Source organism: Miscanthus floridulus, chromosome 18 (genome assembly GCF_019320115.1).
Source record: "Miscanthus floridulus cultivar M001 chromosome 18, ASM1932011v1, whole genome shotgun sequence".
Classification (NCBI taxonomy): Eukaryota; Viridiplantae; Streptophyta; class Magnoliopsida; order Poales; family Poaceae; genus Miscanthus; species Miscanthus floridulus.
Genome location: NC_089597.1, coordinates 44,704,869 through 44,730,245, shown reverse-complemented (window position 1 = coordinate 44,730,245; position 25,377 = coordinate 44,704,869). Strand labels below are relative to the sequence as shown.

The window sequence follows — 25,377 nt, the reverse complement described above, 5'->3', positions numbered from 1 at the left end:
TTGTAAGGGCGGCTGGTCTTATGGGTCCCGAGCACGTTCACTGTAGGAGCGGCTTCATCACTAGCCGCCTCTAAAAAAAAAAGATGTCCCATTGCTACAAACATTTTCTGTAGTAGTGCTTTTTTGTTTCATGTCATGTCATGAGTTTAAGTTTGTAGTCTTTTACTCTTGTTTCAGTAAAATTACCAGTAGGAGCTTTAACCCAACCTGTTTCGTAAAAAAAAAAAATAGGTCGAGTAATACCAAATGAATGATTCAATTCAGGCGTACGTGACGCAAGAGAATGTGCTGATGGCCACGCTCAGGGTGCGTGAGGCTATCTACTACTCATCTCAAATCCAACTGCCGGACACCCATGCCACTTGCCAAGAAGCTCGCCCTCGCCGACGAGACTATCCAGGAGATGGGGCTCACCAGCGCACTGGACACACGCATAGGCGGACGCGAAACCAAGGGCATCAGCGGCGGGCAGCGGAAGCGGCTGAGCATCTGCCTGGAGATCCTCACGCGGCCGCGGCTGCTATTCCTCGACGAGCCCAGTAGCGGGCTCGACAGCGCCGCCTCGTTCCACGTGATGAACCGCATCGCCAACCTCGCCGTCAGGGAGGGCATGACCATCATTGCCGTCGTGCACCAGCCATGTAGCGAGGTGTTCGAGCTCTTCCATGGCCTCTGCTTACTCGCCTCCGGACAGACCATCTACTTTGGCCCGGCAACCAATGCCGCTGAGGTAATTGTTGTCATCTTTCTTTACTTTCTTTTAACTATGAGAGACAAAAATGTTTATTTATAGCTTTCTAACAACTTTCATTTACAAATTACAATACATTATATTTGCAGTTCTTCACATCAAACGGCTACCCTTGCCCACCAATGAGAAATCCCTCGATCATTTCTTGAGGACAATCAACAGAGATTTTGAATCGGTATATAAGATTTATCTGATCATGCCCTTATTCTCCAATAATTAATCAAAGCAAACATGGAAAGACATATTTGGATTAGATTCAAATACTTGTCAATGTAGGTTCTTACTATAGCTATTGTCGTAGATTACAGAGAGATTATTTCATTTCATGGAAGTATCCTTTAACACAGTAATAACATACAGGAAAATGAAGAAGAGCAGTATTCAAGCCATCTGCAGCAGACGAAGCAATAACAATTTTGATGAATGCCTATAAATCCTCCAATATATTAGAAAATGCCAAAAAGGAAATGCATGACATAAATGAAATGGTTAGTATATATACTCACGTTTTCTGACTATTGTGTAATCTTCCATGGAGATGACATATAAGATATTATTTTGGTTTGCTAACCTATAGGGTGGATTGATGATCAGAAGAAACCAAGCCATTTTCCTGACCAAGGTGTTTGTACTCACCAAAAGATCATTTGTAAACATGTACAGAGATGTTGGATACTACTGGTTGAGACTTGGCATATATATTTCCATAAGTCTATGCCTTGGTTCCATATATTACAATTTTGGCTATGGATATGATTCTATTCGTGTAAGTTGATTAAATCTTGTGTTTGTAGTCAAAGATATGAAGTAGGCTAGTTGTTAATGTTATTGATTCTATTGTTTCAGTCTAGATCATCAATGCTAATGTTCACCGGTGGCCTTCTAACCTTGATGGCAATTGGCGGATTCCCTTCCTTTGTGGAGGAAATGAAGGTATCACCCTTTTATTTTTAATTATATACATATATGGTACTAATTTGGGAAAAACTTAATGAGAAGATACTTATGATCATGAGGCCAAGATGTATTACTAGGAGATCTAGTAAAATATAACCTCATTAGCTTATCTTGATCATGAGGTGACATGTAAAAGAACGTGAACCGCATGGTGACTCTGTAGTCTCGAAGTTATTGAATGTCAATCAGGAATAGCAAACTGTTGGTTAATCATCTATTTTGTTGCTATCTATCTAGATTTTTCCTAGAGCTCAATGTTTTGTTAGTTATGAAATAGACCTGACAAATAAAATATTGACTCAAATGAACTCGAGGTTGCAAAGCATAAACATTTAACAATACAGTCGCAGTGAAATTAACCCACTCAAAATATCTAAAATATAATTATAAAAAATAACAATAATTGCTAATTTATATGCACTACTTGTTTTACGTAACATTATATGTGTGTGTGTTCAACTGTATACTTCTTTTCACAACGTTGGAAAACCATACTGTAACTAGCTACACTAGAATTCAATAACATGTTATCCATATCTCCATTGTTGTTACTATATGTTCAATTCTCATTTTCTAGCTGATATTTGTAGCCTTTTTTTTGTGAACTGAAACCGTGGGGCAAAGAGCCCCCTGGCGGCAATATATATTAAAAGAGAGAAAGATCCGAAGGATCCAAAAGAAGGTTACAAGGCTAACCAAAAGTTAACCAGCCAACAAAAGGGGGGAAAAAAGAGGAAAAAAGTCTGAAAGAAAGAAAATTACAAACTGTCCAACCACAACCGGATAGCAGAGTGAAGATTGGGCTTAATCCTGTACAGATGGAGTTCGATCTCTTGTTTGAAACTGCTTTTCCAAGAAAGTACACTAGGCACCTTTCCATTGAAAATAGCTGCATTCTTTTCATTCCATATGCACCAAGAAGCCACCATGAATACCTCCATGAAAAAAGGGAAAGGAAAAGCATTCTTGGCCAGTATGATCTTGTGATGTACCTGAACTTCATCATTCCATACTATGCCAAGAATGAACCACCGAGCAGCAGCACATGGACAATCAAAGAAGAGATGTTCCAGTGTTTCTTCCATATACAATCTGTCATTCAGGAGGAGCCATGCAAAAAAATTTATTCTTGGGACACACTTGGATTTCCAGATCCAAAGCATGGTAATTGGAGGTTGAATGGACTTAAAATGATGCTGATAGAATTTACTGGCAGAATAGTTTTTATGACCCCAGATGAAAGTCCAAACATCCTTCTCTCCATTATCATCATTGCTTAGTTCAAGCAAATTTCCTTCTAGTTGCATCATCTCATTGTATGCCTGCCTTGTCATAGGGATCCTGAAGAGATCCACTAAATTGCCCCTTTCTCTAACACTTTTCAGAGAGATTATTGGCTCCTTAGCAAAAGAGTGAAGATTAGGATATTTCCTTGAAAAGACTGTGTCAAGAATGATATCATCCCAGAAACTGATTGTGTCCCCGACATATGGCTCACACTTGGCAATGCCTCTGAATTGCTGGCTAAGTCTGAGGATATCCTTCCACCAAAAGGATCCTTTTTCCCTTCTTAGGTGTGGTACACCTTCAGGATAGTATCTGTTCCAGATAAGCTTGACCCACTCAATCTCTCTTTTCTGATAGAATTTATCCAATTGTTTTAGTAACAAAGCATCATTCTGCAGCTGCAAATTGACTACTCCCAGTCCATCTTTCTCCTTGGGTTTCATAACTAATTTCCATGCAGCCAAGTTATATCCTTTCCTCCTGAAATCACTGCCTCTCCAAAGGCAGTCTTTTCTATACTTATCAATGGCTTCCACCACTGCCACAGGGATCTTCAGTGAGCACATCTCTTATTATCAAACCGGGGGACTTTGGCCGCCGCCCACGCCATCCACGTCACCCGAAATAGTTCCAGCCCTCCGATTCTGCGATGGACGCTCAAAAACGACTCCACCGACCGCTACAGCGCCTCCCACCTCTGTTTCCCGATCGTTCTTCTCGCCCCCTCCGCTCTCTCTTTCTTCGCTCGCTCGCGCTCTTCCTCCCGACGCGGACAGCGCCGACGGCGCCAGGCGCGTGCCGCCCGCCGCGGCGGCGCTCGCCCTCCTCCTCCTCCTCCTCCCTCCCTCCCTCGCCTGCCTCTCCCTCCGTTTCTCCCTCCCCTTCCTCTCTCTCCTCTTCCCTCCCGATAAGGCAGCGGGCGGCCTCCCGACGCTTCTCCTCACCCGCACCGTCCCCAACCCGCCGACCGACACATCCGCCCCCGCCCCCGCCCTCGCCCAGGCTGCCCCTCCGGCGAGGTTGCCACTGGCGGATGCCGTGTCCGCCTCTCCGCCCCCGGATCGCCATGTTGGCCTAGGCGGCCAGCCAGCGCCGCGACGGTGACGCCAACCTAGGGTTTCGCCAGTGGCTCAGCTCCTCGCCCATACCTCCTGGTACCTCACCCTCTCTTCCTCCTCCTAGTTCGTCTCATCGCTCCTCCCCAAGTCCTCTGTCCATCCATCTCCCCTTTGCACAGGTGATTGGACGGCGCTGCAGCTTGCGCTGCCTCCCTGGCGCGGCGGCCCTCGGCCGCGGCAGTCCCGGCGCAGGCGCCTCATGTAAAATAGACATACCTTTTTGTTCCAAGGGAGTGCCTTATTTTGTTACATTGTTTCAGATGGGAAAGCTGAGGTGACATTAAATTTTTTTTTCAGCTTTAGGGAAATGAAATTGGGGGTGCATCCTGGAGCTCGGGTTCCCTGTGTTTTTAGCTGTATGCTGATTCTGAGAAATCTACTGCATGCAGCCCTTGTTTTTACCGATCCCCTTTATAGGCTTAAGCAGCAGTAGTCCAACTCAATGTAAGCAAGCCTCTTCCTGATCGGGTCTCTGCATTCTGATGTTTTTCCAATCTCATTTCATCTTACTGATTTTTTACAGCTATGTTGCTTGGGCTTCATCAATTGAGCAGGATTAATCGCTCCACTATTTTTTCCTTTTGATAACCCAGTCAATACCTGCTACTTTTAGGTACTTCTTTGGATTAATCTCCTCACCCTCTTCTTAAAGGTACATTAGGTTGCTCCTCTCATTTAAGTTGATTTTTTCCCATGTAAGTTGTTTTTGCCATAGATGCAATTGACATCTGGCTAGCCACAGGACCAAGGTATGTTCATCCATTTTTTCCTTGTTTCTTACTATCTATTTATGGGGTATAAATATGACCTGTTTCTTTTCCTTCACCTTCCATTGATCAGTGATGTTTCAGAGGTTACATATCTTTCTATTGCAACAATTATTTCTTAGCTTACAAAATAATGACCTTCATATCATGTGTGTTTGATTCTGAGAATAGAACAAAGCCCGATGAAACTTAATAGTTTGGTTTGTTCATACACGGTTGGCCCCCAGCAGTGCTTGCTAGAATAGTGTCAATGCCAAAATAGGACTACATATTTTCGGTAATACAGATATCAGGATATTGCATTACCAAGGATAGAACATTTGAGTGCATACTAATTACACAAGCGTATTTGCAGAAGTAATAATAATCAAAGCAGCTCTATGAATAAAAACAGTTGCCTTTGTTTTCTCTGCTACCTTATATTTATATTTCAAATGAAGAAGTATGCCAGTGCTTAGGACCAAGCCTTCCATCAGGAGGCTTCGGCTTGACTGCCTAAGCAGGTAAGCCTACTAAATCAGGAAGTAACTACCTCATGGTTTAAAAAAAACGTTCATAAAACAGACTTTCCCTGTCATGATTCAGCTGCTCCAGGTTAGTAATAGGGTACTTAAATTTGTTCTACGAAAAGCAACTACGCCGCTGCTATTATTTTCCACCGCAAACATCTAAATTCACTGGCAAGTTAGCATTTGTAATTGTAACTTTTGCTTCTGCGAAATTGTACTGCCAAACCCATAGCAAAAATGTATTTGTCCACAGAGCAAAATTCTAGGTTTTTCTGGTTATGCTTCAGTACCAAATTGTAGAATGTATTAGGCTCCTATATTCTTCATAGCCACAGAATATATCAGGCTCCAATATTTTAGACTTATGATTTGTTCTTCTTCACTGATGATTTGTTCCCGGTTACTTTCCGCAAAGTAGCCTACCTACAAACTAAATTCAATTCATTATTTCTGCTAATGCAGTCATGTCACTGGTGCGTCACTGTAAAGTAATTCAGCTTTGAATACCAAAATGTCTGAAACCATTTAGAGCTCCACTTATATACACTGGCCTTTTATTTTGCCTTCCATGCTGCCCACACATCTATAATGCAATTCTCAGATTTCCTTGTTCACTGCAGCATTTTCAACGAGAGCCCATACTATATCAATCAGAAATTATTTGCCAATTATTTACCGTTTACATGTACTTGCCAACCATAGCTCTGGAGTTGGTAATTCATGTCCCATGCTATATTACATTAACTGAATGTGGGGCTACACAGCTTATTACCTTTGAAGCCCCATTGTTATATTGCTAATTCAACAGCTCTCTTCATTCACGCACCATCTGACGGCTGTTTCTCAATATCTCATTCCATCATTTGTTTTAATACAAGGTTATCCCACACTTTCTTATATTGATTTAAACTACTATTTCTGATGGGAAAATAGTTTCAGTGTGGCCTCACTGTTCTGCATTTTGCCGCAGGTTCATGGGAAATGCTCTTTTAATTCCAGTGACTGAGCTATGCATGAGTTTGAGCTCTAGCTCTGATAACCTGTCTATGGCAATTAATAGCTCCACCTTCCTCCTATTTCTCTTCTGGTAAACAAGATGCGGGTTGTTACACACCTTCATCACCCTTTTAAGCGGTTGGTGTTCATGCTGGATACTTGATGATCAAACGATTTGAAATTCAACCTTTTAGCCATAAATCTTCAGCTTCTACTATCTACTTTGCGTCTGAAGTCACACAGCGCAGTTCATACCTGCCACCATTTCTTGTGAACTATAGTGTGTGTTGATAAGCCATTAAAATTCTTTGTTGCACATAACCGATTTTATTGTTCAGAACAGTAGTCCTTTCAACATTATATCACAATACTCATACGTAGGGATATTGTCATAAATGGTATGATATAAAATATGTTTCCTCTTCTTTTGCTTTACATAGTCTTTGACACTAAGATGCCAATAAGCTTAAATTCTTGGCTCCAATTGCTGCATTTTTTTTACATTTTTTAAGATTATTATTGATATGTCAGATAGTCCTAGGAAAGAAGAGATTAGGAAAGTTTTAAACTTATTTATATGGAACGCTAAAAGATGCAGCAACCTCATGAATAGGTAAGGCATCATATAGTAAGAAAAGATTGTTGATATGTGTCTACAGGATTCGGTCACAGAACTACGTATTCTTTTACTCTATTTCCCTATAGAACCCATAATTATTCGTTATTGTTGTCTTACCGTATTAAATATAAAAAGACCTCCAATCGTTCAGCTTTTGTACAACAGATATCTACATTAAACTCATAATATTGTTTCCATACAGATATTAAACATATTTTTTACCTGCTCCTTAACCAGGTATTGGCCAGCGCGCGGCGTGCGCGAGGGCGCGCGTGATGGACTAGTATAGTATGTTGGCAAAGAGGAAAGAACTGAGTTTACTAGCTGCAGCCTACCAGCATAAGACAGGAATTGTGCACTTGCAGAGAGCCTCCTCTCCACTCTACAAATCAGAGGTGCATAGTCCTTGACCTGTGGCTTGGTGAGTCCCAAAGGAAGCCCAAGGTAGGTAAATGGAAAGCTGCCAACTGTACATCCAAATATACAGGCCAAGTCAGTGGCTTTTCCACTTTCCATATTGATTGGTACTAAACATGATTTGTGATAATTTACTCTCAGGCCAGTTGATAGAGTGAAATTCTGTAATAATCCTTTGAGAGTTGCTAGCTGCTGTTCATCCCCAGGCATTACAATAATTGTGTCATCTGCGTACTGGATTACTGGGAAAGCCATGTCACTGTTTTGAGGGAAAGGAGCAGAAAGAGCTCCTTGTGCATATGCATCATTAATCACACTTTGCAAAAGATCAGCTGCCACTGCAAATAAAAGAGGAGAGAGAGGGTCACCTTGCCTAACCCCTCTCTTACATTTGAAGTCCTTCCCTGCAACTCCATTGAGCAAAACCGAGGAAGTGGCTGTGGAGAGAATGTCAGCAACCCATGAGATCCATTTCTGTGTAAAGCCCTTTGCAGCTAGCATTGTAAGGATGACCGAGTGTTCAACCATATCGAAAGGCTTTTTCAAAATCTAACTTCAGTATGATGATCTCCCTTCTAGAGTGATGACATTGATGTAGATATTCAAAAGTCCACCCTAATGGAATCTGGAAAGGGGAAGAGAGATGGAACCGTTACGCTCCCCCGCTCCTGCTCCGCCCCCACCTCCGCCCCCAGCCCAGATCCACCGCCGCCGGCCGCGGCCCCCTGTTGTCGTGTGCTACAGCGCACTCCCCACCCCACGGTAGTCCTCCTCATCCCACTCGCAGAGCTTGCGGTGGCCCACAGCCACAGATCGAGTCTGTCTCCCGCCGCTTCACACCCCGTGCGTCGCCTCCTCGCCGCCCAGTCCCCGAATCGGTCGTCGTGGGGGCGAGTTTCCGGCTCGGCGCGCCCGCTGCTGCGCCCGCTGCTGCTCACGGCGCATCCCCAGTCCCCATCTCCGTGGGACCGGAGCTCCGCCTCGGCGCATCCGCTGCTACTCCCGCTGCTGCTGCCGGTGGGTCGGACAAGACAAGAAGCACGTCGGGCAAGCGCGTCAAGTTCGCCTCCCCCCTCTGCAACCACCCTGTGAGATGTTACTACTCCAACGCCGCTACGCCAACAAAATCTTGCCTCAGATCCGCTGCAGTGAGACACGCCGTTGGCGCTCAGTCCGCCGAGCATTCAACTCCCCCCTCCAGGCTGCAACGCCCTGCTTTGATGGGGATTTCCCTTCCCGAGGGGGGTGGCTCAGGGCTGTCACCGGGGCGTGGCAGCAGGCCGATGAAGGCGGATGGTCAATGGTGCGCCCGAGACGCTGGTGGCGTCTCCCTGAGTTCAAAAGCATGGCGTATTCAACTCCCTCAACCACCCAGGTCAAATCGGCGCGCTCCCACCATAGCGATGAACTGCAGCGGCGCATGAGAGGTAAATGTTTCTGATGTCTCTCCCCTGGCCACGCTGCAGCGGACTGCAGGGACCCGGTGCGGTGCTTCTCTTGTGGCCGCTGGGGGCATAAAAGCAGTGTGTGCAAAGGCAGACCTTCATCCTCCCGGCAGCAAGCTCCCCCGCCCAAGACTACTCCTCCACCACTCGACGATAGCAACTTCCAACCTCTGGGAACGCGTGCGATGGCCAGGCCCAGGGACCCCTCTGTCCGTCCTCTGGACAACTGTGCCATGGCCTTCTCCGTCAACAACATGGACCAAGAGCTCGGTCGCCTCTCCATGCATGGCATGGTGGCCTGGCTGGGGGGGGACCGGCCGGTGGTGGAGCCAGAGGTCATCAAGAGGGCCATCTGCCGCCATTTTCCGGTTCGTCCAGAGGATGTCACCGTCGTCAGGCACGCCCCTGAAGACTTCTTCATCGACTTCAAGCACCGGCACCACCACGACGAGGTTGTGGCACAGGGGACCTTCCCCTATCGCAACCTCGACATCCACACAAGGCCATGGCAGCTGGTCACGCACGGCGACATCTGCAACCTCAAGTACCGCGTTCGCCTGTGCCTGGAGGGCATCCCCCTTCACGCGTGGAACGAGAGCATCGCCAAGAGGGCAATCGCCAGAGCTTGCGATCTTGACTACATCGAGAAGTCTTTACTGGACCGTGCCGACACCAGGGCACTGTGTCTGGGCCTAGACACACAACCCATCCGACATTCCAAAGGTAACCTGGTTGACCTTGTCGTGCAAGAAGGCAGAGTTTCACAGTTCGCAACCTGCTCGCGGCCGCCAGGGACTCACCTTTAGGGTGCTGGTGCACCTTGACCTGGTGGAGGACCCGCCGGGCAGAGATGGACGTGCTGCTGCTCCCCGTGTATACATGTGGGACTACGGGGTCGTTGATGGAGAAAGCACGCCGCGTGAACGCCACGACCCTCCGCCTGCTGACATCCACGGCAGCCATCGTGACGACGACGATGACCGTCGTGGACACCGTGAATGCCAGGGCGACAACTGGTACTCGTGTCTCACCCGCAGCCTTTCGCAGGTGCCCAAGGACCACGAACGGGAGCGTTCGGAGTCGAGGCACGGTGGCCATCGACACCGGAGCCCCGAACACGGAGGCCGTCGATGCCCACTGGACGACGTCGCTGCTGGCCATGGCGCCCGCCTATCTACCCCAAGCAACGCTGCAGGTGGAAACACGAGGGCTTGGTAGCAGCTCGCCAAGCCCGCTGACCCCGACCGCCCGGTGGATGTCCATCGCCAAACCAGGGGTCGGAGCAGGGAACGGACGCCACACCGGAGGCCGCACAGACATGAGTGTTCGGAGCTGAGGACCACAACGGCGCGCTCAAAGTCCCCGTCACCACACCTGCGCTGCAAGTCGCCTGACTTCAGCGGTGGCAACGGCGACAACCATCACCCATCACCAAGTCCTCCCAAGGTGCGTGCTAACCAGAGTCAATTCAATGATCAGGCTTTCATTCCTTTGCTCTCAGCTTCTCCAACCTAGAAGCCGAACGTCCCACCTAATGCTGCAGCGCTAAGCAAGGCCGCACCATCGAGCAACTCTTCTTTGGAGCCGCTGATGGCCACTGTATCTCTATCTTGCCTGAATGAACTGCAGGTTCCCCCTATCAGCGACCACGACATCGCGGCACAGCAGCGCTCACACCTCGCTGCAGAATGTCGCTTCTGCACGAGACGAGTCTACTCCAAGCGGCCATGTGTCCCCCCCACACACCGGAAGCAGGCACAACTGGCAGGAGGTGCCCAGGTGGTGTGGTTCCACCCTAGGATCGTCTACTCTAGACACAGCGCCCGTGGATCGGCTAGCAACTGATCGCGCCATCAACGCATGGCAAATGGCCTCCATCAGCAACAACCGGAGCAGACCAGTGACACTCTAGAGGTACAAGACGCTGGCTAAAGCACGCCTGTCACTGCAGCGGCGGTGTCAGAATTTCTAGAGGGAATCTCACAACCTCTGCCTCAACCCATCTTGTAGGTTCCATTGCGCTAGCCCAGCCCGCCACAGCGACGCAAGAGGCCCCTAGTCCCAGCACGCAGGAGCATGCGCATTGTAGCCATGAACTAGCCCAGGGGTGATACTCAGGCGAAGGCCAGGCAGGTGCTTATGAAAAGGCTTGGCATCCTCGATGTGGAAGGACTCAGCCACGACGAGGCGTTGCTGCGCTACTTCAGCCTATTCAAGGGACCACTCACCAACGATGTCGTGAAGGCTCTGACAGCATTGTGTGGCCTCGACGCTGTGGCAGCGCTGCCCACTACGCATGCTTAGATAGCTGCTAATGCACATGGGTAGATCAATGTACAAATGTTAGTAATCGATCGCCACTCTAGGAGCTCTAGGAGTTCCACATCTTTTGTGACCGTCCAGTCATGGTGCTTGGGTGGGGCGACAGCCAGAGGCCTACAGTTGCCTCCCCACCACACTGCAAGGACCCTTCATCTGGTAGTTCATGGTAGCATCATCTCTGTGAGCAAGAAACTCTTGCTTTGTATCACTGCGCCGACAGCCACTGGCTTTCAGATGTATCGGCGACTCCAATTTGCTGCTTTCATGACCATGTGTCTCTGTGTGATTATCTTTGTTCTTATTGCCAGTACCATAGCCCTAGATGGCTTCCTGCTTGCCTCCCTCCACATATTAATCTTAAATAGGGGCCCTTTCGTTTCTTTATGGCACAGCTGAATTGTCAATTACTTAACTGGAACGTTTGGGGCTTGAATGATGGCGCCCGCCAAGACTCGGTGAGCGAGTTAGTGAGAACCACTGGTGCACCATCGTATGTCTACAAGAAACAAAGATGCAAGTTATGGATCATAATGTGGTGCGCCGAACAGTCGGAGCGAAATCTATAAACTCCTATATTGTGCTACCAGTGGAACAGGCTCGAGGAGGCGTCTTCCTTGCTGTGAATGAAGACTTCTTCGACATCTTCGACATTGTACTTACCTCGAACGCTATAACCGCGTAGATCAACATGAGGGCAGATGGAATAAGGTGGCAAATTACAGTGGTATACGGCCCGCAAGGAGAGGCAGTCAAACTTCAATTCCTCCAAGAATTGAAGAACATTCCGCCGCCGGAGCACAATAGATGGCTCATCCTGGGAGATTTCAATCTCATCTACCAGGCAGAAGACAAGAACAACTCCAATCTAAACCGGCGCCTCATGGGGGCATTTAGAGCGACGATCGATCATTTGAGGCTCAAAGAAATCAAGCTAAATGGACGCCGCTTCACTTGGAGCAATCAACAGGAGAACCCGACGCTCACTAGAATTGATAGACTACTATGTACCCCCGAGTGGGAGATGTCCTTCCCCGCGTGTTTCTTACACTCCCTTCCATCGCTCATGTCGGACCATACCCCGCTGCTACTCTAGGGAGAGCTTGACCACCATCAGAGCATGTCCTTCCGCTTCGAAAATTACTAGACTAAGATGGAAGGCTTCCAAGATCTTGTCCAAAACATTTGGAATAGGTCGGTCGCCTCTGCTCTTCCTATGAAACGCTTGCATATCAAAATGGCGCGTGGGGCAAAAGGAATCAAGCGTTGGAAGAAAAACAAGATAGGGGATACGAGGCTATAGCTCGCCATAGTGAAAGAAGTACTGTTACAATTAGAAGCAGCCCAAGAGCATAGGCTGTTCACTGGCATGGAGCTTCACCTAAGTCGCTGCCTCAAAGCCCGTAGCACTGGGCTCGTAGCCATTGAAAAATCAAGAATCAGACAGAGATCGAGGCTCACATACATCCGGTGTGGAGATGCTAACACTAAATTCTTCCACAGTAGAGCCAATGCACGCAGAAGAAAGAATTACATACATTGTCTATATACGGATGGGGGGATCATGGTGGCTCATCAAGACAAAGAAAAGGTGATACGAGATTATTTTAAAAATCACATTGGCGCCGTGGTTCCGAGAGCTTCGACGGTCAATTGACAATCTCTTGGCTACAACCAACATGATCTCTCTGATCTGGAGGTGCCTTTCTCCCAGGAAGAGTTAAAAACACTATATATTCCATGCCTTCCGACAAAGCGCCAGGCCCGGATGGCTTCACGGGTGCCTTATTCAAAGCTTGTTGGGAAATCATTAAAGTTCAAGATGATGTTATGGCAGCCATGAACAGCCTATTCACATTGAACACCGAGGGTTTTGAATGGCTAAACTTGGCTTGCATCATCCTTCTACCCAAAAAAACGGATGCAACAAGAGTTACTGATTTTAGACCCATCAGCCTCGTCCATAGCATTGCAAAGATCTTCTCCAAAGTGTTAGCTAACAGACTTGCCCCTCGATTGAACTCCCTCGTCTCCAACTGCCAGAGGGCATTTATAAAAAAGAGAAGTATCCATGATAATTTTCTTTACATCTAGGGCGCAGTACAAATGCTACACAAGCAGAAGATACAGGCTTTGTTCATGAAACTAGACATCCACAAAGCTTTTGATACGGTACATTAGGGGTACTTGCTTGAGATTTTGCAAGCTCTAGGCTTCGGACAGCGATGGCATGAATGGATCTCTATCCTCCTACGTACATCCACCTCGACACCCTTGCTTAATGGGCGGCAGGGGGCCACTTTTAGCCATGCTAGAGGTGTTTGGTAGGGAGATCCGCTTTCACCCATGCTATTCATCCTAGCTATGGACCCGCTTTAACGTTTGCTTGACCAAGCAACCCAACATGGGATACTCACCCCCTTACCAATCACGGTGGCAAAATGGAGAACCTCTATGTATGCAGATGATGCGGCCATTTTCATCAGCTCGACAAAAGACGATGTAGAAGCCGTCAAAATCATCCTACAGGCTTTTGGCAACTTCTCGGGACTCTATATTAATCTACAAAAGAGCTCAGTGCATCCAATTAGTTGTGCAAACGTCGACCTAGACCAAGTCCTATCACCTTTCACCGGTACTAGAGGGGGCTTCCCATGCAAATATTTGGGGCTGCAACTCCATATCAAATCACTGCAAAAGGTCCATGTGCAACCCCTCATAGACCATATTGGACAAAGGTTACCCAAATGGAAAGGAAGATGGCTAAATAGAGCGGGACGCCTCACTCTAGTAACCTCTGTCCTCTCCTCCATGCCAACCTACCACCTGACAGTGTTTCCTCTGGCTGCATGGGCTAAGAAAAAGATCAACAAAATCAGAAGATCTTTCTTGTAGAAGGGGGAGGAGAATGCCAATGGAGGACACTGCCTAGTTAACTGGCAAACAGTTACCAGACCAAAAGACCTTGGTGGTTTAGGCGTTCCTGACCTCGATAGATTTGGGAGAGCCCTCCCATTGCGATGGCTTTGGCAAGAATGGGTGGATGACTCCAAGTCTTGGAGCGGCTCAGAACTTCCATGTTCTGATGATGATCGTCTCCTCTTCAACTCCTCAATCATTATAACTTTGGGGGATGGTGCAAAGACAAAGTTTTGGCACCATAATTGACTTGATGGACAAGCTCCTAGGTACCTAGCCCTGAACTTGTTTCACCTAGTTTCAAGGAGAAACCAAATGGTGCAACAAGAGCTCCGGAACAATAGTTGGATGCACAAGCTAGGAAGAAAAATCACCTCGGCTATCCACATAGAGGAGTTTGTGTCCCTTTGGATACGAATACAGGATGTGCACCTACAACAGGGCGTCCAGGACACCATCATCTGGCGATGGACCAAGGATGGGAATTACTCCACCCGCTCGGCTTATAGAATTCAATTCAAAGGCTCGCTCGTCCCCTTCCGTACGGAATTGATTTGGAAAGCGCATGTGGAGAACAGATGCAAGATCTTCGCCTGGATCTTAGTGCAAGATAAAATTTGAATAGCGCAAAACCTACAAAAGAGAGGGTGGCCACACCAACAACAATACGTGTTGTACAACGGTCCCTTAGAGACTGGCCTCCACCTATGCCTATGTTGCCCTTTTGCTAAGGTGGTTTGGGATCAAATCCTCTCGTGGGAAAACTTCACTCAACTTCAACAGCAACCCTAGGTAGACCCCACCCATATCAGGTCATGGTGGGAAGAGGTGGCAAGAAAAGTGCCAAGATCTGAGCGTAGACGGCTTAACGGGGTAGTAATCTACACCTTTTGGAATATTTGGAAAGAGAGAAATAGGAGAATTTTCAACAACAAGATAGAAACGGTGCCGCAAGTAGCCGCAAGGATAAAGGAAGACATAGAGTAAAGGAAGAGAGCACTCGCTTATGTTTAGCTGTTGCCCCCCCCCCTTTGGGCCATGCGTTTCCCTCCTTTACATGCTTGTGGGGGTTTAAAACCCTAATCTCGAGTGTCCTTGCTTTTACATAAACTTTCTTTCCCTATCTTAATTGAAAGGCAGAGCTCCTGCCATTTCGTTCAAAAAAAAGTCCACCCTAAACAGTCCTGTATTGACTTGGCATTTCTCTCTGTAATCTGTTGGCCAAAATTTTTGTGATGATCTTCATGGAGGTGTTGAGCAAGGATATGGGTCTAAAATCATTCATAGTTTCTGGGTTATCCTTCTTGGGCACTAGAGTGATATAGGAATGGTTGATACTTTTGAGGTCAGCTATATGGTCATAAAAATCAGTACATAGCTTATATAAGTCATCTCTAATAATGTGCCAGGTTTTCTTTACAAAAAAACCATTGAATCCATCAGGTCCAGGGGCTTTGTCATTTGAGAAATCCACCACAATAGAGTCAATCTCAATAATATGAGGTCAAACACACACTACTGGAAAACCATCCTTTGCCGAGGGCTTCTGGGTTTCCCAAGGGCTAGATCTCGGGCACTCGGCAAAGGCTCTATTTGCCGAGGGTCAGCCCCAAGAGCCCTCGACAAAGATAGGCCCTCGGCAAAGAAATGGCCCTCGGCAAAATAAATCTTTGCCGAGGGCCTAGCCCTCGGCAAATATGGCCGGATGGGTCACGGCGGCCACTGGCGTCAGTCTTTGCCGAGTGCCCGCCGTCAGGCACTCGGTAAAGATTTTTTATTTTTTTTAAATTTTCTTTGCCGAGGGCCATTGGCCAAGCCCTCGGCAAACATCCCCTTTGCCAAGGGCCAGGATAGGCCCTCGACAAAGATTTTTTAATTTTTTTTTAAAAATTTTCTTTGCCGAGGGCCATTGGCCAGGCCCTCGGCAAAGATTTTTTTTTGGTTTTTTGAACCCAGTTTTTTTGTGGTGCTGTAATACATTATTTAAAACTCAATTTTAAAATTTGGGCCAATTTTGACTTTTTTTGTTATATTTCCCTAATTTATTTCTTTTCATTGATTTTTTCGAATATTTCAAATTTGAACTGCAGGTGGATGGAATAATGCAATTTAGTGATTCGAAAAATGTTATTCATGGTATTTGGTGTATGTTGAGTCCCTATCCACGAACTCGCATCAAATTTCGGGCATCTTCTTCACGTAACATGATGAGGAACTTGTCGGAAAAGTGTTTTTAAATTATATAAAATCCATACGAAGTCCGAAAATCATGAAACTTGTCGAGGTGTCATGTTATCGCATGTGTAGGCTCTGGTAAAAAATTGAGAAGGTTTCGAGCAAGTTGTGATGTCGGATGCCCAACCCTAAATCGGCCAGTGGCCTGGCCCAAAATCCCCGCCCACATTTCATACGCCGCTGCTGCGCGCCGCTGCTCGCCCCGCCGCTGCCCCGCGCCCCGCCACCCTACCACTGCGCCGCCCGACCTCAGCGCCGCTCCTGCGCACCGTCGACGCCACCCCACCGCCCTAGAGCCGTCCCGGGGGCGCGCCCTGCCTCCCCTCCCTGTCTCGGTTTAGCAAGGGGAGCTCGGCCGCCCCGGTCGGCCCTCCGGCGGCCCCCCGCACCGGCCTTCCCGCCCCCCCCCCTGCGCCGACCTTCCTGCCGCCCCAGCCGGCCCTCCGGTGGCCCCCTGCGCCGACCTTCCCCCCCCCCCCCCCCCCGCGTCGGCCTCCCCGCCCCGACACCAGCCCCTAGGCCGCCCCCGTCGCCGGCTGTTGTTGGAGGGGAGGAGGCAGAGGGTGAAGTAGGAGGAAGAAGAGAAGGAGAAGAGGAGAAGGAGGAAGGGGAAGATAAGGAGAAGAAGAGGAGAAGGAGGAAGGGGAAGAGAAGGAGAAGAAGAGGAAAAGGAGAGAAGAAGGAGAAGAAGGGGAAGAAGGAGAGGAGGAGGAGAAAGAGAAGAAGAGAAGAGGAGAAGCGGAGAAGAGAGAAGGGAAGAGGGGGAGAGGAGTACTCCGACGCCACTCGACCTCGCCGGAGAAGAAAGTGACCCCTGCACCGCGACGCTCGACTCCACCGCAACCCTAGGTAAAACTCTCGTTGTCGGCCTTCGTGCCGTATGTGGTTGTGTGGGCCTTCGTGCCGTAAATTGATATGAGGGCCTTCGTGCCGTTGTGGTTGTCGGCCTTCATGCCGTTGTGAATGTCGGCCATCCTGTCGTTTTTTTGCAGGTTTTGGAAACCTCCCCATGCAGGGGAGGTGCTGCCGAAATTTTGAACAAACAATAACCTATTGCCTTTTTATGCAGGAGAAGAGCACGTCGGAGGGGACCCGGAGGACCCCGATCGTCTTCGTCGGCGTCGCAGTTCTGCCAGCATTGCGTCGCCTCACCACTGCGTCGACTCGCCACTGCCCCGCTAGCCTGACTTCACCGACACCCTAGGTATAAATAACCTCTTTTTCTGCATGTCTGTCGTAGCCCGCGCGTAACCCAGTTAGGCGTCTCCTGTCCGAAAGAGATACGGTCGTAGGTATGTGGATCTTTGCATATCTATGACCGTATCTCTTTCAGATTGTCCATGTTTTTTGGACAGCCCACGGATGCGTAGATGGGTTAGTTTCCGAAGAAGGACTTGAGGCCCAGGCGGATCGGGCGGTTGCCGCAGCTTGTAGGAAGTACGTCACCGAGATGCACCACCATGGGCGCGTCCAAGCCCACATAGACTACTACAGGTCGGTACTTAAGCAGTCCCTCCCTAAGCCTCAAGCAAGACTGATTATGCTGACCCAGGACCAGTACCTTGAGGTAGGCGAATAACATTCATAATGATTCATTTTGATATTAAGTAGGTTCAATTTCATCTTCTTATATGTCAAATACTCGATGACTTGTAGATGATTCCCTAGTGGTGCCGATCGTATCCCGAGTGCTGGGCCATGTTCGTGGACAAGTGGTTATCACATGACTTTGTTGACACGCATGAGAGGCAGCGGGAACAGCGTCTGATGAGGCAAGGTCCAACTCACCATCAAGGCGGCCGCAGCCTCCCCGGATACAAACAAGCATACGTAAGTGATTTCTTTCATTTATTTTGATGCTCAATTCTGCTTGATTTCTCACCATCTTCTCGTCTTTCTCGCAGGAGGCTGCGCACCCGGGCGAGGAGGTCTCGGAGTTCTCTGCGTGGGCTATGTCCCACATGGGCAGGGCGTCGTCCTCTGTCTCCTTCGACCCGGCTGCCCCGCCCTAGGTGTACTCCGACCCGAACGTGTACACTAAAGTCCAAGAGTACACATCCTCGGTAAGGGAGATCTATGGGGAAGATTACAATGTGCGCACTGAACCCATTGATGCAGAGACAATCATGAGGCTCGAAGGAGGCAAGAAGCACGGGCGGCTATGGATTGCAGACGGCGCCGTCGACTCCACCATTGTTCCCTCCCTCGACGCTATCCGAGCACGGAGCACGAGCTCCAGCCAGCCCATACGCACACGGCCTTCTCCAGCACTGCAGTAGGTCCATGCACTCCAGGTAATTCCTGTTTTACTCGTCGTACGTTGATATTTACACACCTAAATTAGATTGCATTACTGATACATTGGGGTGAAATATTGTAGGCCGAGCTGCAAGAAATAAAAAGGCAAAGTCAAGAGCAGAACGCGGAACTGACCGCACAGCTGTAGGCCCAGCAGGTCGCGTTCGAGGCCACGCAGAAGCAGATAGCGGAGATGATGGTGATCATGCAAAGTCTTGGGCAAGCATCGGGTGTACCTGTGCAGTTTTTAGCTCCTCCACCTCCTACTCCTGTAGCTACTCCTGTAGGTATGAAAGTTTACTTTTCGCTTGTGCTTTGCATGTATGTCGGCCTTCGTGCCGTTGTGGACGTCGGCGTTCGTGCCGTTGTGGATGTTGGCATTCGTGCCGTTGTGGATGCCGGCGTTCGTGCCGTTGTTTCTTGCAGGTTTTGGAAACCTCCCCGTGCAGGGGAGGTGCTGCCGAAATTTTCAATTGAGTCTAAACTTTTTGTATTCCTAGATTACTAGATGCAATCTCTAAGTTCCAAAACTGTTTTTCTGGATTACTCACACATGTAATCTCTGCTCCTTTGTGCAGCCTCCGTCCGCGGGTTCCAATCATCTCGGTAGTGCGTCACCGGGTGATCCCGCCTTTCCTTCACCACCGTCTCATAGGCTACCTTGATGAGGACTAGTGCTAGGTGATGTGGTTGGACTTTATTGTAATATTTGTGGTTTATGGTTCTGACTTGTGCTTGGATTTCATGAACTTGTCGTAATAAACATGTGAATGATGATGAACATGTGACTTGTCGTTGTAATATATTGTGATTTGTGGTTCACAATTATGGTTGTGATATATTGTGAGAAAATGGGTTCTGTGTGATATATATATGTGATGGTTGATATATATATGTATATATATGAAATGCTTGTGTCGATGGAATGCAAAAAATAAAAAAAATTAAATTTCTGCCTCTTTGCCGAGGGCAATGACCAAGGCCCTCGGCAAAGAAGGGTCCTTTGCCGAGGGCCGTCCCATTGCCCTCGGCAAAGATTCATTGGAAAAATTCGGGAACATTTCTTTGCCGAGGGCCATGGTTGGAGGCCCTCGGCAAAGACTTTTTAAAAAAAAAATTAAAATTTCTTTGCCGAGGGCCTGCGGGGAAGCCCTCGGCAAAGATTTTTCAAAAAAAAGAATAATTCTTTGCCGAGGGCCGTCCCATTGCCCTCGGCAAAAAAAATTTGGAAAAATTCTGCAACATTTCTTTGCCGAGGGCTATGGTTGGAGGCCCTCGGCAAAGATTTTTCAAAAAAAAAAGAATAATTCTTTGCCGAGGGCCCCTGGAGACGGCCCTCGGCAAAGACTCCGTCCCAGGCGCCGGCGCCGTGACGGCTGCTTTTCTTTGCCGAGTGCCGGTCCAGCCCTCGGCAAAGACCCTCTTCGCCGACTCAAAATTCCCCGAGAGCTCTTTGTCGAGGGCCGCCCTCGGCAAAGCCTTCGCCGAGGGTTAATGGGCCTTTGCCGAGGGCCTCAGGCCCTCGGCAAAGAGGCTGTCTCCAGTAGTGACATGTCTATGTCCAACAAAAAAATGCAATGGCACAATCAGTTTATATCACCATGAGTTGGTATACCATTTACAATAGAATAAATATAGTTTTCAAGTAGTCTGTTTTAGAAATTTCTTATGTCTCATGCATTAGGTGAAGAATTCATGAATTTAGAGATGTACACAATAAAACTAAATTGTGCTCCTCTAACTTGTGGCTTTGTTTCTGGTCCCTAGATATTCAGGAGAGAGAGGCTAAACGGGCATTATGGTGTGTCAGCATTTGTGATCTCCAATTGGCTATCAGCCACACCATATCTTGTCCTTATTGCTATACTACCTGGTGCAACTGCCTACTATCTGTCTGGTCTAAAGAGAGGAGTAGAACATTTCGTGTATTTTACGCTAGTCCTTTGTTCATCCACGATGCTAGTTGAAGGCCTTATGATGACCGCAGCTGCTATTGTGCCAGATTTTCTAATGGGCATCATCACAGGTGCTCGAATACAAGGTATCATGATGCTTACCTGCGGATTTTTCCAAATACCTAGTAAACTGCCAAAGATAATTTGGAAGTACCCAATGTTCTACATCTCTTTCCACAAGTATGCACTACAGGGATTTTACAAGAATGAGTTCTTGGGTTTGGTTCTCCAAAATAACCCAGGAGTAGGAGACAGAACAATAACTGGTGAGCAAGTGATCAGTACCTTATTTGAAACAGAAATGGGCCACTCAAAATGGGTGGACTTTGCAGTGCTATGTGGAATGATTGTAGCATATAGGCTACTATTTATATTGATTATTAAGGTTGTGGATAAGCTAAATCCCATAGTTTAGGGTGAAATGTTCAGATGTCCTACTCAATGTATTTGTGGCATGCAAAACCCATGTACCCGCCTTTATTATCTTTATGCAGGAAATGTTGTAAGTTGATAAAGGGTGCTATTGAAGACAAAACATTTACAAGATTAACTCTAATATTTTAGATCTATGATTGTGTATTGAATCTAGACTAATGTATGTGAGACGAAAGCATGAGTGACAAATATATGTTAAAAAGATGTGAAGTGAAGACATTTTGTTAAAACAAAAGGTAGCTTTATAATTTGACATCTAAAGGAGCATATATTCTCCACAACACAAAATGTTTCCTATGCTCTAGAAGCTATGTGACTTCATGGATTATCTGATTCTCTTTCTTCAGAGGGGTCATTAATTAGCTATTTGGCACACATCATGTGCCATCTATTAGTCAATGTTTAGCTAGCTTATTATATAGATATTTCACAGATGATAATGCTGTACCACTTTAGGGACATAACAGCCATCAGCACTAGTGTGGGAGTTTGGTATGTGTTATTGTACTGATTTTGGGACATCTCGGCATTATGAACATTGAGAAGCCCGCATATATGACCGGATACGAGATTGGGCTGCAAATTGATGTTGTTCATATGTTGTGATGTCCTACTGCTGTTTTTGGTACAGCTCGTTTATTTTATTTGCAGCAGTAGGAATAATTGCTTCATTTGGGTGCTTAACTGTCTTATTGATTATTAGTAAGCTTACTGTTCATGTGTTGGGACAGGCTTGAGTTATCTTTATTTTTATTTTTTTTATTTTTGAATCTGTTTTACGCACTGTTTTGGCAGAGCGATTTTGATGGGCAAAGCCGTCAGCTTGCTATGTGTTATTGGAGCAACGCCTAATATCGCGGAGTGAACAACATCACAATGCACGCTCTTGGTTACCCGGCTATAGTCATGGCGAGGATGATCAAGCGTAGCATTTAGGCCCAAGGTTGCTAGCTGTTTATCTGTTTTCTTATCCGATGTGTTTAGTTCGATGTGTTTAATAATGCATTCATGGTGTTGTATAGGTTGGCAAGACCAACCCTGATTATATGAACAACTGGATCCTATCACGATCTACGATGAATAATCAGGCCGAGCATGCGCCAACTATGGCCTACTCGAGCCATTTGCTTATTTGACATACTTGGTTTAATTGGAGATAGGCATACAAGCACAATAATGCCCTTTTTATAAAATTATGGTTTTGTTCATGCTACCGAGTTCATGAAGGTCTGGTTGGGCATGGTCGACCTTGGTAGTTCTAGTCCATGAGATTCCCCAAGTCGACTGTCGATAATGAACCCTCTAGCCTCATTTAGAACCTTTCCGTGTCAATATTCTTTTGCATTTTTTTTCATCAAAGCATTCTCTTTTTCCACTTGTGATAGAATTCATTCTGCTGTATTCAAGCCCCATGGTTAGAAGTTTGTAGGGTAATCTCATTTGTGTGCTAATAAGTTGGTGCAACCAAATCACATCTATTTTCTTAAATAGGGAAATACTGCCAAAACCTTTGCCACAATAAGTAGTTGTGGTCATTAGAGAGCAGACGAGTACCAAATCTTATGAATGAGTGCTCTTGGTTCTTGATAACCTGTAGGTTATCGAGATACCGATTGCGTTTGAAACAGCACCGAAGGAGGACCCGCAAGAGGGGGCCGACACAGAGTACGACCTTGAGGAGTTCGGAGACGACCTGAACTATGAAATGTTTTTCATTTTCCCATCATTTATTCAAAAATATTTGAGGTGAGTTTGGTTTAAATTCAAAAATGGTTTTCAAGGAGGGAGTACCACCATATGTTCAACAAGCAAACAAACACTCCAAAACATGTAGCATGATTTCTACTATGTGGATCTATTCGCGACCAAAATAATCCTACTTGAGTCATATTTAATTAATTTATAGAAAGTTTTAAAAAGTTCCAAGTGTTTAGTGATTTTCAAAACTTGTCAAAAATTTAGTTTATTACAGGCAGACTCATCCAATGGAGCACCGACCTCGCACAGTGGCACATCAACATGAGCACAAGGGCATTCATGTCATTTCGCCAGCCACTCGACACCGTTACTGTCACAAATGGACGGCAGTGTCATTTAGAGAAGAAAACTTCAACTCGATGTAAAATAAGAAAGTTTAAATTTTCTAGTGCCAAATAAGGAAGACTGATTTGTTTTAGTGCCAAATACACAATTCTCTCCATTTTCATTGGCATTTGGCTGACCGTAGGAGGATGCAGTATTTGCATTCTGAAAATCGATTTTGGATTCAAAAAAAGAAAAGAATAATAAATTTTACTTTTCTTGACTAGGCCAGCCCACCGAGCAACTCTAGAACACATAAGTGGCTTAAGGCCCATCTCCGAAAATCATTTTTTTTATCTTTAAGTCCGTGTATAAATTATTTTTAGAGTGGATCATCTCAAGAAGTGTCTTTAAAAATGGTTATTTATATAGTCCGTTGGATCCATTATCACTAAAAATTAGCTAGCTAATAGTTAATAGGTACTAATTTTTAGCAAGAGGCCGTTTAGATCAACATAGATTGGATAGTGTGTAAAGAGTGTATTAGATTATTAGTACCTATTAGGCTATTAGCAACTCCAACCCAGCTAATAGAACTAATAGTTAGTAGCCATCGGTTAATAAATAGCAGGTTTATTAGTAGGTTTGTTTTGATCTATTAGGCCCGGTTTGGATCTCATGATCTAAATTTTAACCACTAAACTTTAGACCATTTTGGCCCTTAAAGCTCCAAATAGGAGGTAATTGCCTAAGCTAACCGCTCGTCAATCGGGGTCGCCGGTGGCAGAGCGTGACTACGGAAGTAACGAATCTTCCACACATTCTCGTGTCTTTGAAAAGTCAATATATATTTTTGTATTTTTTTAATGAATGCGGAATATGACTTTTGGTCTGTTTGAATCTCTTCCTTAGAGCACTTTAGTTTATATTTGAGGTCTAAAACTTTAACGTGAGACGAGTTAAAATTTAAAGCTAACTTTATACCCCTTAGATATTATAGCTCTAAAGTTTTGAGCTCTAAAGTTTAAAGAGAGTATCAAACAGGCCCTTTCACAGCCGATCGATCGACTGGGGAGGATATAATCCATGAAATAAAGCACGATTTCCACGTAGCAACAATTTTGTAGACTCTTACACGAAATCGGAGCATGACATTGATGTGGCTGACAGGGAAAGATAATCCATTCAGAGCTATTGCAAAAGAATTGCAAGCAACAGATTTTTAGAGTTTCCACGGAATATTCTTTTGGGGGCAAACTGTACGAGCTTTTCTTGAATAAGCATAAGATATTTTATGCAATAGAGCACCACTCAAGAGAACAACCAAGCATAGAGCTAGTTGCTTCTATTCCCTCCGTCCAAAACATATTTATTTTGGGAAATTCATATTTCTTCTATTTTGACAAACAATTTAAACTATGAATCTATATCTATCTATATCTATGCCTCTATATCTATATCTATATCTATACATAATATATATCTATCTATACCTACCTAATAATAAAGAGACAAAATTTCAGCCCATTTTTTCGTCCATCTATTTTTTTTCCGTCTCCCTCTAACTTCCAGACAATAGAGAATTTCTTTTGTCCGAACTTATATATGTAAATAACCCATGCTCATACAAGTTAAAATAGCTCATGTCTAGACCAATATAGAGTAGGAATCATAATCTAAATAGTTCCTAAGATCCCGAGTACTTAAATAGAACTCTTAATAATCAAATAGAAAAAAGGATAAGAGTTACATACGTTCTTTATTTTGCTCCGCTTTCTTTATTTAGTTCTCTGTCAAAAGATAGGCAAAAATATCACATCCGTGTGCTCCTTATTTTATATTCTCAGTCCGTTTACCAAATAATTTTTAATGTATTTTCTAAGATTAAACAAGATTTTAGAAATCCATATTTTTCTAGAAACATATTTGCCAATGAAAATCCGCCATCGTAGGCCACCGACCCTCCGAAGATCATGAGGCAGCCATCCAGCATCGGAAATCCACCGTCCTTCCCCTCCGCGTCATCTGCGGCCGGTTTGGGCTCCTTCCTATGCTCCCCCTTGTTGGAGCCTCTGGACAAGAACCGCTTCATGAGGACGTAGTCCTTGTATAGGTGCTTGACGGGAAAAGCATGGTTCGGCATGAACCTTTGAGCAGCTTCTCGAAGTGGTCCGGGGTACCCTTGGTGGGCTTTCGACCCCCTTGCGGTCGGCAGTGGCCACGAGCGAGCCCTCGCGCCGCTGCTTGTTCTTCTTCTTGTTGGGGCGGTTGGAGGCGCCTTCGCCGGCGTCCTCGTCCTGCTTTGCCTTGCCCTTGGGGTGGTCGAAA

The 25,377-nt window shown here is 46.2% G+C and overlaps 1 long non-coding RNA gene and 1 pseudogene across 1 annotated transcript; both read left to right on the top strand.

The window, feature by feature from the left end:
• Positions 1 to 246: 246 nt before the first annotated feature.
• Positions 247 to 22,777, top strand: LOC136523736 (ABC transporter G family member 1-like; annotated as a pseudogene).
• Positions 4,416 to 6,674, top strand: LOC136523001 (uncharacterized). The gene is made up of 3 exons (XR_010776052.1): positions 4,416 to 4,557; positions 4,637 to 4,862; positions 6,360 to 6,674. It is a non-coding gene; the product is annotated as an uncharacterized lncRNA (long non-coding RNA).
• Positions 22,778 to 25,377: the final 2,600 nt, after the last annotated feature.